Raw genomic sequence first — 22,205 nt, 5'->3', positions numbered from 1 at the left:
GAATTTATAAGGAGTCAAGAAATTGGAGTTTTAGGCGGTTGAGACAATTGAGTTGTTGGTAAATCATTGGAGTTTTAGGCAGATTGAGATAGAAGTTATTCAAAATTTTTTACAATGGAATCATGAGTCGATCTACACCGTAATAATTCGGTCCCACCAGATTAACGGCTCGTAAAATCTAATTAACGTGGGAATTTATAGGGAGTCAAGAAATTGGAGTTTTAGGCGGTTGAGACAATTGAGTTGTTGGTAAATCATTGGAGTTTTAGGCAGATTGAGATAGAAGTTATTCAAAAATAAGTTTTTTTTACAATGGAATCATGAGTCGATCTACACCGTAATAATTCGGTCCCACCAGATTAACGGCTCGTAAAATCTAATTAACGTGGGAATTTATAGGGAGTCAAGAATTAGTATAGGTATAGAGGTATAGATAGATAGATAGATAGATAGATAGATAGATAGATAGATATGCGTACATATACACGCGTGCTGCTCTCACAGTCTAGACTAGTACTTTTCTCTCATCTACATGTACTTTGATTGGCTCTTGAATAAAATTGTTACTCAGGTTCAAGATTTTAAAAGAACCCACTCCACCGAGTCATGCATATATTAGTAGTATAGTACTACTCTCTCTGACCCATATATAGTCACATGTTAATTAGCTACAAACTCGATACGTACAAAGCCATGCAAACTTGTGGCTATATATAGTATAGTACTAATCTGATCCACAGCTAATTAAACACCAACAATACATTATTTATATATAGTAGTACTCTGACCCATATTTAGAAGTTCCAATACATTTTTTTTTGAAAAGGGGACTCCCCGGCCTCTGCATCAGAAAGATGCATACGGACACATTTATATAAAAATAAATAAGTTCAACAGAGTCTAGCGGTCTGCTCGAAAAGGAGCTGGCTCACAAAGAGCAACAAAAGCAAATAAGGCCCAAAAGGCACAACCGGCTGGCATAAATAGGTAAACTAGCTATATGCAGTAGTGAAGAAGACTACTCCAAATTGAGGATGTGATTCTTTCTTGTGGAAATCCTTTTAACTTTTCTAGAGCTAGCCTAAGGCCTAGGGGAAGGTAATAATCCATTGTCCAACCACAACCAGCTTATTCTCGCTTCTTCCTCCCACAGCTGCACAAGCCTAAGGTAGTGTTTGTTTGGGCTGATTGTGCTGTGAAGTCTGCTAAGCTGCTATGGTGAAAAAGTTGCTGCGCTGAAAAGGTTGTTAGGCAACTTGGCTGGCTGCGTGGCTGCGGTAAGCTGAGGAAGTGTCAAAAATACACTGTGGATATATAGTTGTTTGGCACACGAATATACACACCGATTAATTTAGGTATTGTACCGACAGTTTACAATCAGCAAGTCGAAACGATGCACTTGATATTAACACCATTAGCTAACCAATGGCTAGCTGGCTACATCTCACAAACAGTTTGTACATTTTTTATTTTTCTTTTGCTTTGTTCACTTCGGTTTGGCCAGCCGTCTGCCATGGGAGGGTCGTCGGCGCCTAGTCACGGTCAAGCACAGAGGGGGCAGCGGCAGTAGATGGCCTGGTCGTGGAAAAGCCCAAGGAGACGGCGGTGGAAGAGCTCGGGCAGAGGTGCCGAACTGGCAGCAGGGGTCGAAGGGGCTGGTCATCGACGAACTTGGGCCGGGAGAAACTGTAGAAGGGGAAGTATGGGTTGTGCAATCGCAATGCATTGATCGGTGCATCAGGCACGTATATGTGAGTACAGAGGGGGGCCACAACCTCAACTATATAGATAAACTAGAAGGTGGGCCCAATACACAATATACTCAACCCCTCGAAGGTGGAAGTCGCAATCCCTTCGTCATCACATCGGTGAACTGTTGTGCAGTCGGAACATGAAGGACCCGAACACGTCCAAGGGCCACATGCTCGCACAAAAAGTGAATGTCCAGCTCAATGTGCTTAGTCCGGCGATGATGAACGGGGTTGATGGAAAGGTACACTGCAGAGACGTTGTCGCAGTAGACAACCGTAGCCTGGGAGACATCATGATGCAACTCCTGAAGTAACTGTCGTAGCCAGGTGCACTCGGCGACGGCGTTAGCCACAGCTCGGTACTCAGCCTCCGCTTTGGAGCGCGGAACCGTAGGTTGTCGCTTGAACGACCACGAGACGAGTGAAGGACCGAGGTAAACGCAGTAGCCAGAGGTGGAACGACGGGTGTCGGGGCAGCCAGCCCAGTCCGCGTTGGAGTAGGCCACCATCTCCAGAGAAGTGGACACTATGAGGGTGAGCCCAAGAGCCATCGTGCAGGGAATGTAACGGAGAATCCGCTTCACGAGGGTCCAATGGGAGTCACGAGGGGCGTGCATGTGGAGACACACCTACTAAACAGCATACTGTAGATCCGGTCGGGTGAGAGTCAGATACTGAAGAGCACCGACAATGGACCGGTAGAACAGAGCATCCGACCTGGCGAGCCCTCAAGAGCAGAAACCTTGGCCTTCGTGTCAACATGAGTAGCAACAGTGTGACAGTTGAGCATGCCAACACGCTCAAGGAGGTCGTGCGCATACCTCTACTGATGAAGAAAGAAGCTGCCCGGTCGCCGAACAACCTCAATGCAAAGGAAATAATGTAGAGTGCCCAGATCCTTGATGGCAAACTCATCACGCAGCCGAAGAGTAATCTACTGAAGAAGAGCTGTGGAGGAGGCCGTCAGGATGATGTCATCGATGTAGAGGAGCAAATATGCAGTTGTGTCACCGCGGTGATAGACAAACAAGGAGGCATCCGAGCGAGTGACGCTGAAGCCTAGTGTCTGAAGGAACCCGGCGATACGCTGGTATCAGGCACGAGGTGCTTTCTTGAGCCCGTAGAGAGACTGGGACAACAAACACACATGCCCAGGAAGAGATGCGTCGACGAAACCGGTCGGCTGCTCACAATAAACCTGCTCCTCAAGATGGTCATGGAGGAAGGCATTGGAGACATCCATCTGATGAACGGGACAGCCTCGGGACACCGCAAGCTGGAGGACGGTGCGGATCGTGCCCGGTTTGACAACCGGTGCAAACGTCTCACTGAAGTCAACTCCAGCGCGCTATCGAAAACCACGAACCACCCAGCGAGCCTTGTAGCGCTCAAGTGTACCATCCGAGCGGGTCTTGTGGCGAAAGACCCACTTGTCACTGATGACATTGGCGCGAGAAGGCCGAGGGACCAGCGTCCAGGTGCGGTTCCGCTGGAGAGCATCGAACTCTTCCTGCATTGCAGCAAGCCAGTGAGGATCACGAAGGGCTGCGTGAGCAGACGCAGGAATAGGGGATGGCTCCGCGGTGGAGCTGGAGAAGAGGTACTCGTAGCTGGAGTACCGCAAACTCAGGCGGTGAACGCCGGCTCGGGCCCGAGTGACAGGGCGAGACGGCAACACTAGGACGTCTGGCGAGGCGGCCGGCGATGCGGCTGGCGAGGCCGCCGGCGACACGACCGAGGAGGGCGCGGCAGCCGAGCCCACGGCGCCCGAGGCGGGGGCAGCGGGTGAAGAGGGGGCGCTGGCCGAGGCGGCGGGGTCGGCTGAGGAGGCCGAAGAGGAGGGCACCAACATGGAGGGCTCTGGTGGCGTGGGGGCGTGAAGCACAACTCGTCCCATGGCACGAGGACCGCCAAAGCCCGGGGGCGATCCGAGAGCTGAGCGGGGCCGTCCACCTGATGGAGTCGCCGGTGGGCCGGCGGCGACGGGGCGACGAGAGGTACCTGCTGCTGAAACAGAAACACCTTCTCATCAAAGTAAACGTGTCGGGAGGTGAAAACACGATGTGAGATGGGATCGTAGCAACGGTAGCCCTTAGTGTTAGGTGGGTAGCCGGAAAAGATGCAAGCAACGGAGCGGGGTGCAAGCTTATGAGGCGCAGTGGTGGCAATGCTAGGGTAGAAGAGACAGTCGAAGATGCGAAGCTTATCATAAGAGGGCGGTGCACCGAAGAGGAGGTGATGAGGTGCAAAGTTCCCGCAAGTACGACATGGACGGATGTTGATGAAGAGTGATGCGGTGGCGAGAGCGTCAGGACAAAAGCGCGGAGGCACATTGGCATGAAAAAGAAGAGTCCGAACGTCGTTAAGAGTGTGAAGGACACGCTCAGCGCGACTGTTCTGCTGCGAAGTGTATGGGCAGGTGAGACAAAAAGTTGTGCCATGTGTGGTGAGGAGAGTACGAGCAACTAGGTTGTCGAACTCCTTCCCGTTATCTATCTGGAACGCGAGAATGGAACGACCAAACTGTGTGAGAACATAAGAGTAGAAGGCGGCGAGAGTGGATATAACATCCGACTTACAATGCAACGAGAAGGTCCACACATAGCACGAAAAGCCATCAAGTATGACAAGATAATAAAGATAGTCTGTATTACTTGCAACAGGAGAGGTCCAAACATCACTATTAATTAACTCAAACGGGTACGATGCAACATGAGAAGATGCCCTAAACGGAAGATGAACATGTTTGCCTAGGAGACATGCATGACACTAGTGATCCTCGTTCTTATTACACGTGGAAAAAGAACTATGAAAGTATATGACGAAGGGTGGCGGGGTTGGGATGACCCAAGCGAGCATGCTAAAGATTCACTCCGGTGGCGAGAGCGACAGGGGTGACGGAGGTGGTGGAGGTGGCGGAGTGAACCGGGTAGAGCTCGTTGGGGCTGTCACATCGGTGGAGTACCATACGGGTGCGAGCTTCCTTAACAGAGAAACCACAATCGTCAAACTCAACGGTAACATGATTTTCACGTGTAAAAGAACGAACAGAAACAAGGTTTTTAATAAGATCAGGGGAAACTAAGATGTTAGATAGTGACAATGGAGTAGAATTAGACGGAAAAGATGCATGTCCTATGTGAGTAATGGGAAGGGAGGAACCGTTACTGACGGTGATGCAAGCGGAAGTATGGACGGGATAGGAGGTGTGGAGGTGACCGGGATGAGCGGCCATATGCGCTGTAGCTCCAGTATCCATATACCAATCACCACCGCCGGTGTAGGTCGATGGTGAGGGGGTGGTGTGAAGAGCCGCCAGGAGAGCCGGGTCCGCCGGCGCCAGCGGGAGAGCATGCCGCTGCGGCAGGGCCGTCAGGGGCAGCGGCGGCAGCCCACCTGGCTGCGGCTACTAGCCATATGTGAGGGGCCCGTAGGATGCCGCATAAGGCTGCAGCGTGGCGTAGAACACCTGGTGAGATGGAGGCCGGGCGCCCAGAATACCCGGGGCAGGAGCACGCAGAACCGGCATGGACTAGGCGTGCATGTCGCCAGTCCATGGGTTCTGGCCGGCGTACCATGGGGCCGGCTGGTACTGCTGCTGCGGAGAGGCTGCTCCTCCCTGAGTGCCCGCGCCCCCTGCTGCTGCTTGCGGCCTCCTCGGCGGCCGCCGCGAGGCCCCCCCGCCACTAAGGGGGCGACCGGGGCGGGCGGGTAGGCGGGTGCTGGTGGCTGGGCCGGCGCGGGACGCGGCGGTGACGGGGCCTGGCCCCCGCGTGGGCCAGCGACAAGTGTGGTGTTTGTCGCCCGAGTCCGCGCCATCTTCATCCGACGCTCCTCCAGCTTGAGGTACGCTACCACCTTAGCGAAGGTAGGCTCCAGGATGAGGGTGAGGTCTGAGGCGGCGTTCCCAAAATCCTCGTTGAGGCCGGCATTGAGGGTGCCGATGAGGAGCTCCACGCCAGCTGTCTCCCCGAGATTCAAGCTCATCGGCAAGCTTTTTGAGGCGCATGCAAAAATCGTCAATGGACGAGTCAAGCTGCTGGCACCCGTAGAACTCGCCGTGGAGGAGGACCTTGCGCTGCAACTTGTTGTCCGTGAAGAGGCCATTGTGCTTAGTCCAGACGGCATAGGCGTCGTCGTCATCATCCACCACAGTGTGGAAGAGGTCGCTGGAGATGGTGAGGTAGAAGCAGCGGATGATGGTGGCGTCAAGGATCATCCACTCTTTGTCATGAATCATGAGACTCGAGTCCACGGTGCCGTCGACGTGGCCGTGGAGAAGGTACTCGTGAAACACGAAGGAGAAGTACCGCTTCCATGCGGAGTAGGAGGCGGTGGATTGATCAAGCACCACCGGGACGTGCTCATGGATGTTGAGGTCGCGGACGAGAGTGACGTCGGGACCGGCGAAGGGGTTGAAAACGGTGGAGGAGGAGGAGCTCATAAGCTTAGCAGTTTCCAAAGCACTCACTCTTCCATACTGTCCTTTACTCAGATGGCCACATATGATATTCTTTGCTTGAGAATCGACTTGCTTGAATCTCTTCACATCGGTAGCATTTAGTGAGGGTGTGACAGAGGGAACACCATTTTCCACAACATACCAGAGATCGTTGTCAATTGCCTCGAGATGCATTCGCATCTTGTTTTTCCAGTAGGGGTAGTCCGTCCCATCAAAGGTAGGACACCCAACCGAGACCTTGATCATACCTGCGGTCGACATAACTAAAACTCCAGGCGGTTAAGCCAAAATCACACAGAACAAGGGAGTACCTTGCTCTGATACCAATTGAAAGTGCGTTATGTCAACTAGAGGGGGGGTGAATAGGCGATTTTTATGAATTCTTCACTGAGGAATTTGCCGGTGAGGAAATTCCTTAGCGAAGAACTATTAGCAGCGGAATAAGTACTCAGAAGTAAGCATAACAGAATACAAGCATGGTCATCATGATGAAATGAAGACTAGCACAGAGTACAGAAAGCGTAATCACAGGATAACACAAGATGAAGACAAACAGACTGAAGAAATTGAACTGAGGAAATTGAGAAAGTCTTCAGTCAAAGTCTTCAAACACAGATATGAACAAACACTCAACACAGTAATGAGGAAATGAAAGGGTTGAGGAAATAGAACTAGTTAGGTTGGTGAAGACAATGATTTGGTAGACCAGTTCCAACTGCTGTCTTAGTTGTACGTCTGGTTGGAGCGGCTGAGTATTTAAACTCAAGGACACGCAGTCCCGGACACCCAGTCGCTGAGCACGCAGCTCAGGACACCCAGTCCTCACCGTATTCTCCTTGAACTAAGATCACACAGATCTCGTCCAATCACTCGTGGTAAGTCTTCAGGCGACTTCCAAACCTTCACAGACTTGGTAACTCGGCAATCCACAATTCCTCTTGGATTCTCTAGACCTTGACGCCTAACCGTCTGGAAGAAGCACAGTCTTCAAAGGTAACAAGCGTCGGATCCACGCAGGATCAATTTCTTCAGTGATGCTCAATCACTTTGGGTTTGTAGGGGTTTGGTGTTGGGTTTTCCTCGCTTGATGATTTTCGCTCAAAGTCCTCGGAGGATGGGTTGCTCTCAAATGACAAGTGTCAGGTTCTCTCGGAGCAGCCAACCAGCTAGTGGTTGTAGGGGGCGGCTATTTATAGCCTAGGGAGCAGCCCGACATGATAAGACATAAATGCCCCTCAATGATATGACCGTTAGGTGGATAAGATATTTTGGGACAGCTGGCGCACAGCACAGCAACGGTCGGAAATTTGACTCTCAAATTCCTCAGGACTATCATGTTCCTCACTGTGTAGGTAATCCGCACTGGCGAATTCCTAACTCCTCAGTCAGAACAAATTCATCAGTGACTAGAAGAACTTCATCTCTATCACTGAAGAAAGTGACTGAATTGTATGAGATTTCCAAAGGCTTCACTCGAAGGGATTGGTAGGTGTAGGATTTTGAGTTGAGCATCACATGGAAATTTTTCCTTAGTATTTCCTCGACCCCCTTTAACAGTACGGTGTTTCCTATGACTCAAGAAAGAGAAAATGAAACTACGAAAACAAAAAGTCTTCACGCTTCATGTTCCACAAATGAATACCAAGTCTTCAAGGTCACACCAATTTCTTCACTTTCAAAGTCTTCAGAAAGTCTTCAGAATATCAAAGTCTTCAGTTGAAGAACTTCATTTTTAGGGGTCAACTTTCTCTGTAAATATCAAACTCCTCATAGACTTATAGACATGTGTATACTCATAAACGCATTAGTCCCTTAACCTATAAGTCTTCAATACACCAAAATCACTAAGGGGCACTAGATGCACTTACAATCTCCCCCTTTTTGGTGATTGATGACAACATAGGTTAAGTTTTTAACGGGGATAAACATATGAAGTGTATACACTGATATTGAGGAATTTGATTACAAGATATAGTAGAACTCTCCCTGAAGATGTGCATAGTGAGGAATTTGCTTTTGAGGCAATGCACATTTGAAGAGTTGAATCATGGAGATCTCCCCCTATATCTTGTAATTCATACACGCATTTGATATATAATATGAAGAATTTGAAATGCATGATGAAATATGGTGCCTGATGAGATTCAGCATGCGTGCAATGTCATTAATGAGGAATAAGCATGCAAAGGATAATGCAACAAAAGTATCAGCGCACCATCGAGTTTAAGATTACAACTCGATCCAAATAAAAGTTTCTGAAGAACGAGAGTTGTAACTTAAAAAAATGCCCTTAATATAGACCCGCTTGAAGACTAACTCAGATTTCTCCCCCTTTGTCATCAAATGACCAAAATGATTGAAACTAAGGACTAACGCCTCTGAAGAATATCAAGTTGATGGAGGAGCGCCAGCGTTGTTGGGGTCGGTTGTTGTAGTAGGGCCTGCCGCAGTGTCGTCCAAATCTTCATACTCATCAGTCTCGCGTGATGAAGAATAGGAGCTGGCCACCAAGGAAGGAACTTTGACCTTCTTGAATTTCTTCGGTGGAGGTGCAGACCAGTCAAATTCTTCCTTGAGACCCATATTCTTCAGATTTGCAGCGCTGTAGACATGAGAGAGAACAGCTCAGGTACGGTTGAAGGTTTCATGGAGGTAGTATTGGTTTTTATTCACTGCATTGTGTGTTGAGGTCATGTTGTGAAGAATTGAACCAAACTGACGCTTTACCCATTTGTGATTGCGATCAACCTTCTGATGAAGACTGAGGAGTAACTCACAATCAGTCATCACCGTGGGAGCTGTGGCTTGAGGATGTTGCTTGGCTGAGTTATTTGTGGCAGAGCCATGTGTGGCAGAATCGTCATTGGTAGAGTAAGATGCAGCCTTGCGAAATTGACCATCCAATGGACGAATGCCTTCATCGATCACAGCAGCGGCCTTGCCTTTATCATCAGCTGATGAAACTGTCCGTTTGAGGACTTCAATGGGAGGCAAGTAGCTACCGTGGTTCAGAGTGTCAGCTTTGTAATTCAGTGAAGATCTTGCCCTGATGAATCTCATAATCCAAGGAGCATAGGGCTTCAGCTCGAATGGTGACATAGCAATATTGGCAGAGTCCTCATGAAGAAATCATGGAAGTTGACGGGAACGCCATGAATGATGTTGGAAAGCATATTCTTCATGATGCCAACGACTTCTTCATCATTTGAGTCGTGGCCTTTGATGGGACTCATTGTCTTTGTCAGAATTCGATAGATAGTCCGAGGCACATACAGTAATTCCTTGACGAGGAATTTGGTTCGTGGGGCCTGCCTTGGCTTTAAAGGCTTCATCAGTACTTGCATATAGTGATCTGACAGTTCTGGTTCGTTGTAGATACAACGCGCACCATCAAGTGGAGGACTGAGAGGAAGGACACGAAGCAATTCAGTTGCTGGTGCCTTGTAGTGAGTGTTTTCAGACATCCAGTCCAACACCCATGAGTTCACGTCTTCAGCGTCTCCGGTGATGTGCAGAGTTGCATAGAATTGAAGAATGAGTTCTTCATTCCAGTCACAGATATCAATGCAGAAATTCAGAAGTCATGTGTCGTGAAGAACACTGAGGACTGGCTCAAAGCACGGCAGAGATTCCATGTCCACATGAGGAATATGTGCATGATTGAAGACCTTGTCTTTGTCGAAAAGCACTAAGGAATAGAAATTGGCTTGGCTGGCAGTCCAGAAACGCCTCTTCCTTATGCGAGCAGAATCATATGGATAATAATCAGTGAAGAATACGTGCTCGGCAAAGAAATCTTCAGCCTTGAACTTCTGTTTGCTTGAGAACGGATTCTTTGGCTTTGGCAGAGGGGTGTCAGTGAGTTGCATCACCACCTCAGGAATCGCGAGCTCAGGTTCTTCAGGCTGAGGAATTTCTTGTTCCTCAACAGGTGCAGTCTGAGGATCAGCAGCAGCAGGTTCATCAGCACTTGTGGCTGGAATTTCTTCATGGACAGATGAAGTGGGATGAGTTTCTTCAGAGCCCATTTGAACAGTTGGAGCAGGGGACTGAGGTATCTGTTGGAGTGGGGTGAAGAGTGGAGAATTTGGATGTTGACTTTCCCAAAAGTCATCGTTCATCACTGGCGTTGTGCTTCCAATATCCACATCTTCTTCGAGTTCCGCAACACCGGCCTCTTCAGCTGTGAACTGAGGCATAGGCGAGGAAATGATTGGGGTTGAAGGATTGCGTCCACTTCAATTTCTTCATCAATCTGCTCTGACGAAGCAGCAGAATGATTTTCTTCATCAGATCCGCTTGGGATCACATAGTGTTCTCCAAAAGGAACAAGATCCTTTGATGGCATGGAGGAAATCGGAACAGCATCAATTGGATTTTTGAGTGAGCTGGTCATTGGCTTCATTTTCTTCGCAGCAGAAGAGTTTGACGCAGCTGATGCCTGCCTTTTCTTCACTGCAGCTCGCTCTGCAGCCTTGGTCCTCTTCACATCGAATGCACATGGAAGAATTGGAGTTGGTGTAGGTGCAGATGGAGCTGAGGAATCTGGTTGATTTTCTTCAGGCGCAACTGATGCAGTTGCCCTGACTTCTTCAGTTTCTTCAGGCGCACCACTAGAGGATGCCCTGGCAATTTCTTCAGCGGCTGGAATTTCTTCACCAGCCCTGGAACGAGCATGTTCTTCAGTAGGCTGAAAGTCATCAGCGGTGCTAGCATGTTCTTCAGCAGGCTGAGCAGAGTCTGCAGCCTGAAGATTTTCTTGTTGCGATGGGGCTGCAACATTTGTGAATTTCTTCGTCAGATTGACGAATCTTACTTTAGCTCCTTGCCAATCAGCATAGTAAGCATCAAAGTCTTTGTTGAGGGCTTGAATTTTAGACTGAGCCTGGAGAAGTTCCTCAGGTGTCATTCTGACAACATTTTTCTTCAGGAGCTTCTCCTTTCTGTATTGAGCTTTCTTGATCTCTCTTGCCTTTTCAAACTTCCATTTCTCTTCAGTGATGAAATGGGTCAACATATGACTTTGTCCAGATGTCAGAGGAAAATCAGGCATTGGGGTGTTTGGATCCTTGTGCCAGAGATCAATATAATCGAGGATTTTCCTCGGATCCAGCAGCAGTGGCACAAATGTGCCTTTGGCTCTAGCGGCCTTCACCTGTCTGTCTCTGATGATTTCTGCGAGTTCATCATTAGAAGCTTCATCATCAGAAGGCACATGGAATGCGACCTGTTTCTTCTTTGGACTTGGCCAAGGACCTCGTCCAGCTGTTGCTTTGGTCTTCAACAGTGTGGGGCCAGATGATGAAATTGGTGCAGCTGAGGAACTTGCCGAAACACCAGAGGCAATCGAGAAACTAGCAGTCCTTTGACATGAAGCCAGATGCACAGGAGCTGAGGACTTTGAAGGAGCTGTTGAGGACTTTGGTGGAGCTGCAGTAGTGTGAGGAATTTGCCATGAGGGCACTGTCGGTGAAGCACTTGGCTTACGAGCAGGCTTCTTTGGCATAGATTTCCTCGGTTTGACCGAGGCCTCAGTAGCAGTAGCAGTGGCAGAATCCTCATTGAATTTCTTCACTGCCTCCTTGGCCTGTCTTGCCAATTTAGCTTGGCGTTTAGCCCATTCTTCAGGAAAGTCCTCACCCCGTTTGATGCTTGTGGGGTCAGCTACTTGGCCAGGTGCCAATGGAGCTCTTGGGCATGGAGGATTGAGGGCGAATTTCCTCATGTACTTTGGAGTTACATATCTGTATTCCCTCCATTCCCTTGCCCATCTCCGTTCAATCTTCTGAATTCGCACCTTGCGCTGATTTTTGTTTTCTTTGCCAAATTTTGCTTCATCAGGTGTGCAATAGTCAGCATAAATTTCCTCAGGGATTTCAAATGCAGTCATGACCTCAGGTTTCTTTCCTCCTTTCTGCGGCTTCTTACCGTCTGCCATATTCTTCAGTTGAGGAATTTGAACAATCGAGTTTTCTGAAGAAGCATGCAGTTTTTCTTCGAGGAACGCTGCAAATGAGTTAAGTTGATGAGAACCTAGTGATTCAGCAGCAGACATGAGTACCTGTGAACAGAGTACAGGTGCGAGGAATTTGGAGAGGTCATATGCGTTCTCAGAAGGTTTTTCGAAAAGAACAAGTTTTGAGGAATTTGACCAGATGAGCCTTGCGGAATTTCACTAAGCGTTCTTTGTCTTAGGTTCCAGAGTTGTACAGATCGAAAATCCACACAATTGAGGAATCTTGAAGAAAAATGATGCTTAGAGAAACTAATCAAGAGCATATTACGTGTGAGGTGTTCATATGTGTGAAGATTTGAAGAATAAACACCTTTGAAGATTTTCAGGAAAGCTTGAGAATCAAAGCGAGTAATAAAAGTAACTTTTAATTACCCGAAGTGAAGAACACGACGAAATGAGAAGAACAGATGAGACATTCGTCAGGTTAGATCTCCCACGCCCTAACTTGGCAGAGGAAGGCAGCTACGGCGGCAGTAGAGTGAAGATTTCCGCGGTCGGCGCGAGTACGACGGCGACGAGGTCGAGGCAGCGAAGCTCTTCCTCACCGGCAACGATGGAGTAGCGGCGGCGCTAGGGTTTGAGAAGCTCGAGCGAGAGAGGGAACGGTCGAGCGGATTAAATAAAGTGAGGAAGGGGAGAGGGGTATTTATAGACACGGTGAAAAACTGTTCGCCCGAAGATTTTGGACGAACGTGCCCCTGCCCTTTCTCCTTCTCATGACATGTGTCACCCACGTACTGTGTAGTGGAGATCGTGTACGATCGTGGGTGAATAGAATAATGCATCGTGGGATGTGGAACAGTTTGAGCGGCAAAACCGAAAGTTTGGATAAGATCAGTTTTAAAGTCCCGTTCGCAATTTCTTCAGCTGACAAGGACACAGTGAAGATTTTGAATGAGTTTCAAATAGAACACATATGAAGAATTTGTGAATATATTGGATTGAGTATAGCATAGAGGGGGAAGGGTCCGATCACATTCACTTAGCAGAAAAAGCAACTTGAAGAAATAGCTATAAGTGAATGCTGTAGAGGACATAAACTCATATATATATATATATGTATATGTATATATATATATATATATATATATATATATATATATATATAGCCAATGAAGAAAAACTAAGGAACCAGGGAAGATTTTGAAAAGTTGAAGAATTTGAAAAACTGAAGAATTTCAAAACTAAGGAAAAACTCAAATTGAAGATTTTCAACTTTTTGTGGTGGCGTGACCCACCGTATAAGAATGATGATTTCAGACACCGTGTACAATTGTCGTAGGGTTTTGAGAATCAAATTCTTCATTAATCTCTTCACACTTAGAGTGTTATTCTTCATTGATTGAAGAAAAACGTTTCTTCATGTGTTGCACATCTAAGTCATCAATTTTGCATAAGTGTTAGGATGTGTCCTTTTCAAAGAACATTCGAAGATTCTAAGATATTTAGCTCACACCGTAACTTGCTAAATCTCTTCTCATCCAAGGGCTTAGTGAAGATATCAGCTAGCTGTTCTTCAGTCTTCACGTGCTCGATGGAGATGTCGCCCTTCAACACATGATCACGAAGAAAATGATGACGAATCTGAATGTGCTTTGTCTTCGAGTGCTGAACTGGGTTGTGAGCAATCTTGATGGCACTCTCGTTGTCGCAGAGGAGAGGCACATTCTTCACGTTGATGCCATAGTCCTTGAGTGTTTGCTTCATCCAAAGCAGTTGAGCACAGCAAGAGCCAGCAGCAATGTATTCAGCTTCCGCAGTGGACAGTGATACGTAGTTCTGTTTCTTCGAGGACCAACAGACCAAAGATCGTCCAAGGAAATGACAAGTGCCAGAAGTTGACTTGCGGTCCACACAATCACCATCATAATCAGAGTCAGAATATCCAATGGGATCAAAAGCAGAGCCCTTGGGGCACCATAATCCTAGTGTTGGTGTGTGAGCTAGATATCGAAGAATATGCTTCACAGCCTTATGGTGTGATTCCTTCGGTGCAGCTTGAAATCGGGCACACATGCAAACACTAAGCATTATATCTGGCCTAGATGCACATAAGTACAATAAAGAGCCAATCATGGAGCGGTATACCTTGTGATCGAAGTCAATACCATTTTCATCAGTGCATAGATGGCCATTTGTTGGCATAGGAATTTTGACGCCTTTGCAATCTTGCATGCCGAATTTCCTCAGTACATCTTTGAGGTATTTCTCCTGAGATATGAATATGCCATTGCGCTATTGACGAATTTGGAGACCTAAGAAGAATTTCAACTCTCCCATCATAGACATTTGATATTCTTCACTCATCATATATGCAAATTCATCACTATAACGTTGGTCAGTACAGCCAAAGATAATATCATCAACATATATTTGGCACACAAACAGTTCACCATCATAAGATTTAGTAAAGAGAGTAGGGTCGAGTGAACCGGGTGTGAAGCCATTCTTCACGAAGAATTCCTTCAATGTATCATACCACGCCCGAGGGGCTTGCTTGAGGCCATAGAGGGCCTTATTGAGTTTGAAGACTTTGTCAGGATTCCTTGGATCTTCAAAACCTGGGGGTTGAGCAACATATACTTCTTCCTCAAGCTTACCATTGAGGAATGCACTTTTCACATCCATTTGATATAAGATGATATCATGATGGTTAGCATAAGCAAGTAATATGCGAATAGCCTCAAGTCTAGCAACAGGTGCAAAAGTTTCATTGAAATCAATTCCTTCAACCTGTGTGTAGCCTTGAGCTACCAGTCGTGCCTTATTCCTCACCACAAGGCCATTTTCATCTTGCTTGTTGCGGTAGATCCACTTTGTGCCAATGATATTATGCTTGCAAGGATCTGGACGTTTGACCAGTTCCCAGACATTGTTGAGCTCGAACTGATGTAATTCTTCTCGCATAGCCTGAATCCACTCTGGCTCCAGAAATGCTTCATCTACCTTAGTGGGCTCTGTGATAGAGACAAAAGCATAGTGCCCACAGAAGTTAGATAAATGTGAAGCTTTTGAGCGTGTGAGAGGACCTGGTGCTCTAATGTCATCGATGATCTTCTCCACTTGCACTTCTTTTGCAACGCGAGGATGAGCTGGTTGTCGTCGAGGTATTTGATCATTTTCCTCAGCACCATTGTCTTCAGCATTATCTTCAGGTGCATCAGCTCGACGTTCTTCATGAACTGGAATGAATTCTTCAGCAAATTATTCAGTAGGAATGACATCCTCAGTTGCCTTGAACTTGATAGAATCCTCAGGTGCTGGTTCATCTAACACAGAAGGTAGGTGCTCTCTTTGCGAGCCATTAGTTTCATCGAACCGCACATCTACAGTTTCAACAACCTTGTGAAGAGCATTGTTGAAGACTCTGTAGGTGTGCGAGTCCTTTCCGTAACCAAGTATAAAACCTTCATGTGCTTTCGGTGCAAATTTAGAATTGTGGTGAGGATCTCTAATCCAACATTTAGCACCGAAGACTTTGAAATAACTCACATTGGGTTTCTTGTCAGTGAGGAGTTCATAGGCCGTCTTCTTGAAGAATTTGTGAAGATATACTCTGTTGATGATGTGGCACGCAGTATCAATTGCATCAATCCAAAAATGATGAGGCGTTTTGTATTCATCAAGCATAGTGCGAGCCATCTCAACAAGAGTTCTGTTCTTGCGCTCCACGACGCCATTTTGCTGAGGAGTATAGGGAGCAGATAACTCATGAGTAATACCAAGTTCATCAAGATAGTCATCAAGACCGGAATTCTTGAACTCAGTTCCATTGTCACTTCTGATGTGCTTGATCTTCACACTAAAGTTGGTTGAAGCCCTCGAGGAAAAACGTTTGAAGACTTCCTGCACTTCATGTTTGTAAGTAACAATGTGTACCCATGTATATCGAGAGTAATCATCAACAATGACAAAACCATATAGAGATGCAGCATTAGTGACTGCTGAGTAATGATTAGGTCCGAAGAGGTCCATGTGAAGCAATTCGAATGGACGAGTAGTGGTCATGATAGTCTTCACTGGATGCTTGGCCTTGGTCATTTTTCCAGCTTCACAGGCTCCGCATAAGTGATCCTTGAGGAATTTGACATTCTCAATGCCAAAGACATGCTTCTTCTTCGCAAGCGTGTGCAAATTCCTCATGCCTGCGTGACCAAGTCGTCGATGCCATAGCCAGCCTTCTGAAGCTTTTGCAAGTAGACACACGGCTGGTTGTGGTCCTGTAGAGAAATCAACAATATACAAATCTCCTCTCCTAAAGCCTTCGAAGACTTTGGAATTGTCAGCTTCCATAATCACAACACAGCGATACTTGCCAAAGACAACAACCATATCAAGATCACAAAGCATTGAGACTGACATGAGGTTGTATCCTAAGGACTCAGCAAGCATGACTTTGTCCATGTGTTTATCCTTAGAGATCGCAACCTTACCAAGACCCAATACCTGACTTTTGCCTTTGTCAGCAAAGATGATGTGCTTCAGATGTGACGGTGATAAGGGAGCATCCATTAAAAGATTCTTGTCACCAGTCATGTGATTTGTACATCCACTATCGAGGACCCATTCAGTGGTTTTGGGCTGATCATCCTGCAGATGAATTAGTGTAACTTACAATCTCATATGCTTCATCAATGAAGAATATGATATCAAGTTCATCAGATGAATTTCATCAAGCAGTAAATAGATATAGCAGTAGGAGGACATGTGAAATGAAAGTTCATTTCATCATGATTAGCCTGCGTCCTTTCAGGCAATTTTGTCAGGTCCCCAGCAAATTCTTCAGACGTTAAGGCACGTCTGGAGACCTGACCCTGCAGAAGAGATTAGTTCTTTTTCTTCACCACCCACATCTGAAAGGGTGGCAAAGAGTCCATCACTCTGCGAGCACCATATGAAAAAGGTGGCATAGAGGCCAATCCATTTCGTTTCACATAAGAGGGGTTAGGGTAAGCATATGAATAAGCAGAGAAATTCTTCGAGGACTTATGAACATAATGATTTGAAGAATAATGTGCATATTCATAGCCCTTAGCTCTACCCTGCGAAACAGAATTGTTAGCACGATGATAATCATGTGAGGACTTTGATCCATTTGTGGAATTTGATCCACGTGAGGAATTTGGTCCATGTGAGGAATTTGGTCCATATGAGGACTTGGATCCATATGAAGAATTAGGTCCATATGAAGAGTTTGATCTGGGGTTCCTATTCTTCACAGGTGGTGTCATGAGGACATTCACCTGAAGACTTTCAACATAACTTTTGGGAACCCAGATTTTCTTCATAGGGGAACCGTTCCTGCAGTTAGTCCCAACATATCTAGCAAATACTTCACCATTCTGATTTTTGAACAGTTTATAGTTGGAGTCAAATGACTCATCAGAAGAATGAGAAGATTCACATGTAAAGCCAGATAAGTTAGATGGATCAACTGGAGGTCCCTTTGCAGCAACCCATGAGGTTTTGGGGTACTGCTCAGGCTTCCAATATGTTCCATCAGTATTAAGTTTCCTCTCAAAGGCAATACCCTCTTTCCTAGGGTTTCTGTTGAGGATCTGCTTTTTGAGTACATCACAAAGAATCTGATGCCCTTTGAGGCTTTTGTACATGCCTGTTGTGTACAATTCCTTCAGCCCTGCATCGTCAGTGATACTAGCAATGTCCTCAGATGAGGAATTAGTGATAGCAGAGCCAGGTGAAGAATTTGTAACAGTTGAAGCATTTGAACATTCAGGTGATGAATTAGCAGATTCACGTTCAATGCACTTTAAGCATGGAGGAACAAATTCTTCTTGAGTAGCGCTGATTTGTTGAGCTAGTAATGAATCGCGCTCCTTTTGAAGATCTTCATAACTCACCCTTAGCTTCTCAAGATCTTGCTTTCTTTGAAGAAATTCATAAGAAAGTTTCTCATGATCAGATAAGAGAGTGTTATGATGACTTTGAAGGTTATCAAACCTAGACTGAAGTCTTTGAAGATTTTCTGTCAGGGCTTTAGTGCGATCCATTTCTTCACCCAACATATCATCACTTTTGTCTAGCATGTTTTGAACCTTTTCAAAAGCCCTTTGTTGTTTCACAGCAATCTTAGCAGGTTTAGAGTAGCTGGGCTTGATATTATCATCAGATTCATTTTCACTGGATTCAGAGGAGGTGTATTTGAGTACCTTTGCACCTTTTTCCATGAAGCAATAGGTGGGAGCGTAGTCATCATTATCTTCATCAGGCTTGTCGGGCGGGTCAGTTTCTTCAGTGTTGAAGATGGACTTGCTAACGAAAGCAGTAGCGAAGGCTAGACTCGCCATACCAGATTCGGATTCTTCAGACACCTCCTCTTCCTCATTTTCCTCAGATTCAGCTTCAGAGTCCATTTCCTTGCCAATGAATGCCCGAGCCTTCTTGGAGCTGCTCTTCTTGTGAGATGAAGACTTCGAGGATTTTGCTGACAAAGATTTTGACGATTTCTTCTTCTTCTTCGCATCATCAGAACTGTAATCCTTGTATTTTTTCTTCTTCAATTCCTTTTCCCACTGAGGACAATCTTGAATATAATGACCAGGTTTCTTGCATTTGTGGCACAGCCTTCTCTTATAGTCACTTGATGAGGAATCACTGCTTCTTGAGGATTTTCCTAAGCGACCTCGTCTTGAGAACTTCTGGAATTTCTTCATGAGCAGTGCTAGCTCCTGGCTCAATTCTTCAAGATCACCAAGGCTACTACCAGAATCCTCACATTCAGACTCAGAAACAACCTTGGCCTTCAGGGCACGTGGTTTGCCATAGCTCAAACCATAGAGATCTCTCTTTTCAGCAAGCTGGAACTCGTGAGTATTTAGCCTTTCGAGGATATCGGCAGGATCAAGAGACTTGTAGTCAGCCCGTTCTTGTATCATCAGACCCAAAGTATCAAATGAGGAATCAAGTGATCTCAACAGTTTCTTCACCACCTCATGGTCAGTGATGTCAGTGGCACCGAGGGCTTGAAGCTCATTTGAGATGTTAGTGAGGCGATCAAAGGTTTGTTGGACATTTTCATTGTCGAGTCTTTTGAAGCGGTTGAAGAGATTCCGAAGAACATCAACTCGAGAGTCACGCTGAGTTGAGACTCCTTCATTCACTTTGGACAGCCTATCCCAGATAAGCTTAGAAGTTTCCAAAGCACTCACTCTTCCATACTGTCCTTTACTCAGATGGCCACATATGATATTCTTCGCTTGAGAATCGAGTTGCTTGAATCTCTTCACATCGTTAGCGTTCAGTGAGGGTGTGACAAAGGGAACACCATTTTCCACAACATACCAGAGATCGTTGTCAATTGCCTCGAGATGCATTCGCATCTTGTTTTTCTAGTAGGGGTAGTCTGTCCCATCAAAGGTAGGACACCCAGCCGAGACCTTGATCATACCTGCGGTCGACATAACTAAAACTCCAGGTGGTTAAGCCAAAATCACACAGAACAAGGGAGTACCTTGCTCTGATACCAATTGAAAGTGCGTTATGTCGACTAGAGGGGGGGTGAATAGGCGATTTTTATGAATTCTTCACTAAGGAATTTGCCGGTGAGGAAATTCCTTAGCGAAGAACTATTAGCAGTGGAATAAGTACTCAGAAGTAAGCATAACAGAATACAAGCATGGTCATCATGATGAAATGAAGACTAGCACAGAGTACAGAAAGCATAATCACAGGATAACACAAGATGAAGACAAACAGACTGAAAAAATTGAACTGAGGAAATTGAGAAAGTCTTCAGTCAAAGTCTTCAAACACAGATATGAACAAACACTCAACACAGTAATGAGGAAATGAAAGGGTTGAGGAAATAGAACCAGTTAGGTTGGTGAAGACAATGATTTGGTAGACCAGTTCCAACTGCTGTCTCAGTTGTACGTCTGGTTGGAGCGGCCGAGTATTTAAACTCGAGGACACGCAGTCCCGGACACCCAGTCGCTGAGCACGCAGCTCAGGACACCCAGTCCTCATCGTATTCTCCTTGAACTAAGATCACACAGATCTCGTCCAATCACTCGTGGTATGTCTTCAGGCGACTTCCAAACCTTCACAGACTTGGTCACTCGGCAATCCACAATTCCTCTTGGATGCTCTAGACCTTGACGCCTAACCGTCTGGAAGAAGCACAGTCTTCAAAGGTAACAAGCGTCGGATCCACGCAGGATCAATTTCTTCAATGATGCTCAATCACTTTGGGTTTGTAGGGGTTTGGTGTTGGGTTTTCCTCACTTGATGATTTTCGCTCAAAGTCCTCGGAGGATGGGTTGCTCTCAAATGACAAGTGTCAAGTTCTCTCGGAGCAGCCAACCAGCTAGTGGTTGTAGGGGGCGGCTATTTATAGCCTAGGGAGCAGCCCGACATGATAAGACATAAATGCCCCTCAATGATATGACCGTTAGGTGGATAAGATATTTTTGGACAGCTGGCACGCAGCACAACAACGGTCGGAAATTTGACTCTCAAATTCCTCAGGGCTATCATGTTCCTCACTGTGTAGGTAATCTGCACTGGCGAATTCCTAACTCCTCAGTCAGAACAAATTCATCAGTGACCAGAAGAACTTCGTCTCTGTCACTGAAAAAAGTGACTGAACTGTATGAGATTTCCAAAGGCTTCGCTCGAAGGGATTGGTAGGTGTAGGATTTTGAGTTGAGCATCACATGGAAATTTTTCCTTAGTATTTCCTCGACCCCCTTTAACAGTACGGTGTTTCCTATGACTCAAGAAAGAGAAAATGAAACTACGAAAACAAAAAGTCTTCACGCTTCATGTTCCACAAATGAATACCAAGTCTTCAAGGTCACACCAATTTCTTCACTTTCAAAGTCTTCAGAAAGTCTTCAGAATATCAAAGTCTTCAGTTGAAGAACTTCATTTTTAGGGGTCGACTTTCTCTGTAAATATCAAACTCCTCATAGACTTATAGACCTGTGTATACTCATAAACGCATTAGTCCCTTAACCTATAAGTCTTCAATACACCAAAATCACTAAGGGGCACTAGATGCACTTACAACTGCGGTGATAGACAAACAAGGAGGCATCCGAGCGAGTGACGCTGAAGCCTAGTGTCTGAAGGAACCCGGCGATACGCTGGTATCAGGCACGAGGTGCTTTCTTGAGCCCGTAGAGATACTGGGACAACAAACACACATGCCTAGGAAGAGATTGTTGGAAATATGCCCTAGAGGCAATAATAAAAGCATTATTATTATATTTCCTTGTTCATGATAATTGTCTTTTATTCATGCTATAACTGTATTATACGGAAATCGTAATACACGTGTGAATACATAGACCACAATATGTCCCTAGTGAGCCTCTAGTTGACTAGCTCGTTGTGATCAACAGATAGTCATGGTTTCCTGGCTATGGACATTGGATGTCGTTGATAACGGGATCACATCATTAGGAGAATGATGTGATGGACAAGACCCGATCTTAAGCATAGCACAAAGGTCGGTTAGTTTGTTTGCTAGAGCTTTTCCAATGTCAAGTATCTCTTCCTTCGACCATGAGATCGTGTAACTCCCGGATACCGTAGGAGTGCTTTGGGTGTACCAAACGTCACAACGTAACTGGGTGACTATAAAGGTGCATTACAGGTATCTCCGAAAGTGTCTGTTGGGTTGACACGGATCGAGACTGGGATTTGTCACTCCGTATGACGGAGAGGTATCTCTGGGCCCACTCGGTAATGCATCATCATAATGAGCTCAAGGTGACCAAGTGTTTGGTCACGGGATCATGCATTACGGTACGAGTAAAGTGACTTGCCGGTAACGAGACTGAACAAGGTATTGGGATACCGACGATCAGGTCTCGGGCAAGTAACGTACCAATTGACAAAGGGAATTGTATACGGGGTTTGATCGAATCCTCGACATCGTGGTTCATCCGATGACATCATCGAGGAGCATGTGGGAGCCAACATGGGTATCCAGATCCCGCTGTTGGTTATT

The sequence above is a fragment of the Triticum aestivum genome, chromosome 7B, assembly GCF_018294505.1.
Source record: "Triticum aestivum cultivar Chinese Spring chromosome 7B, IWGSC CS RefSeq v2.1, whole genome shotgun sequence".
Lineage (NCBI taxonomy): Eukaryota > Viridiplantae > Streptophyta > Magnoliopsida > Poales > Poaceae > Triticum > Triticum aestivum.
This window is presented reverse-complemented; position numbering follows the sequence as displayed.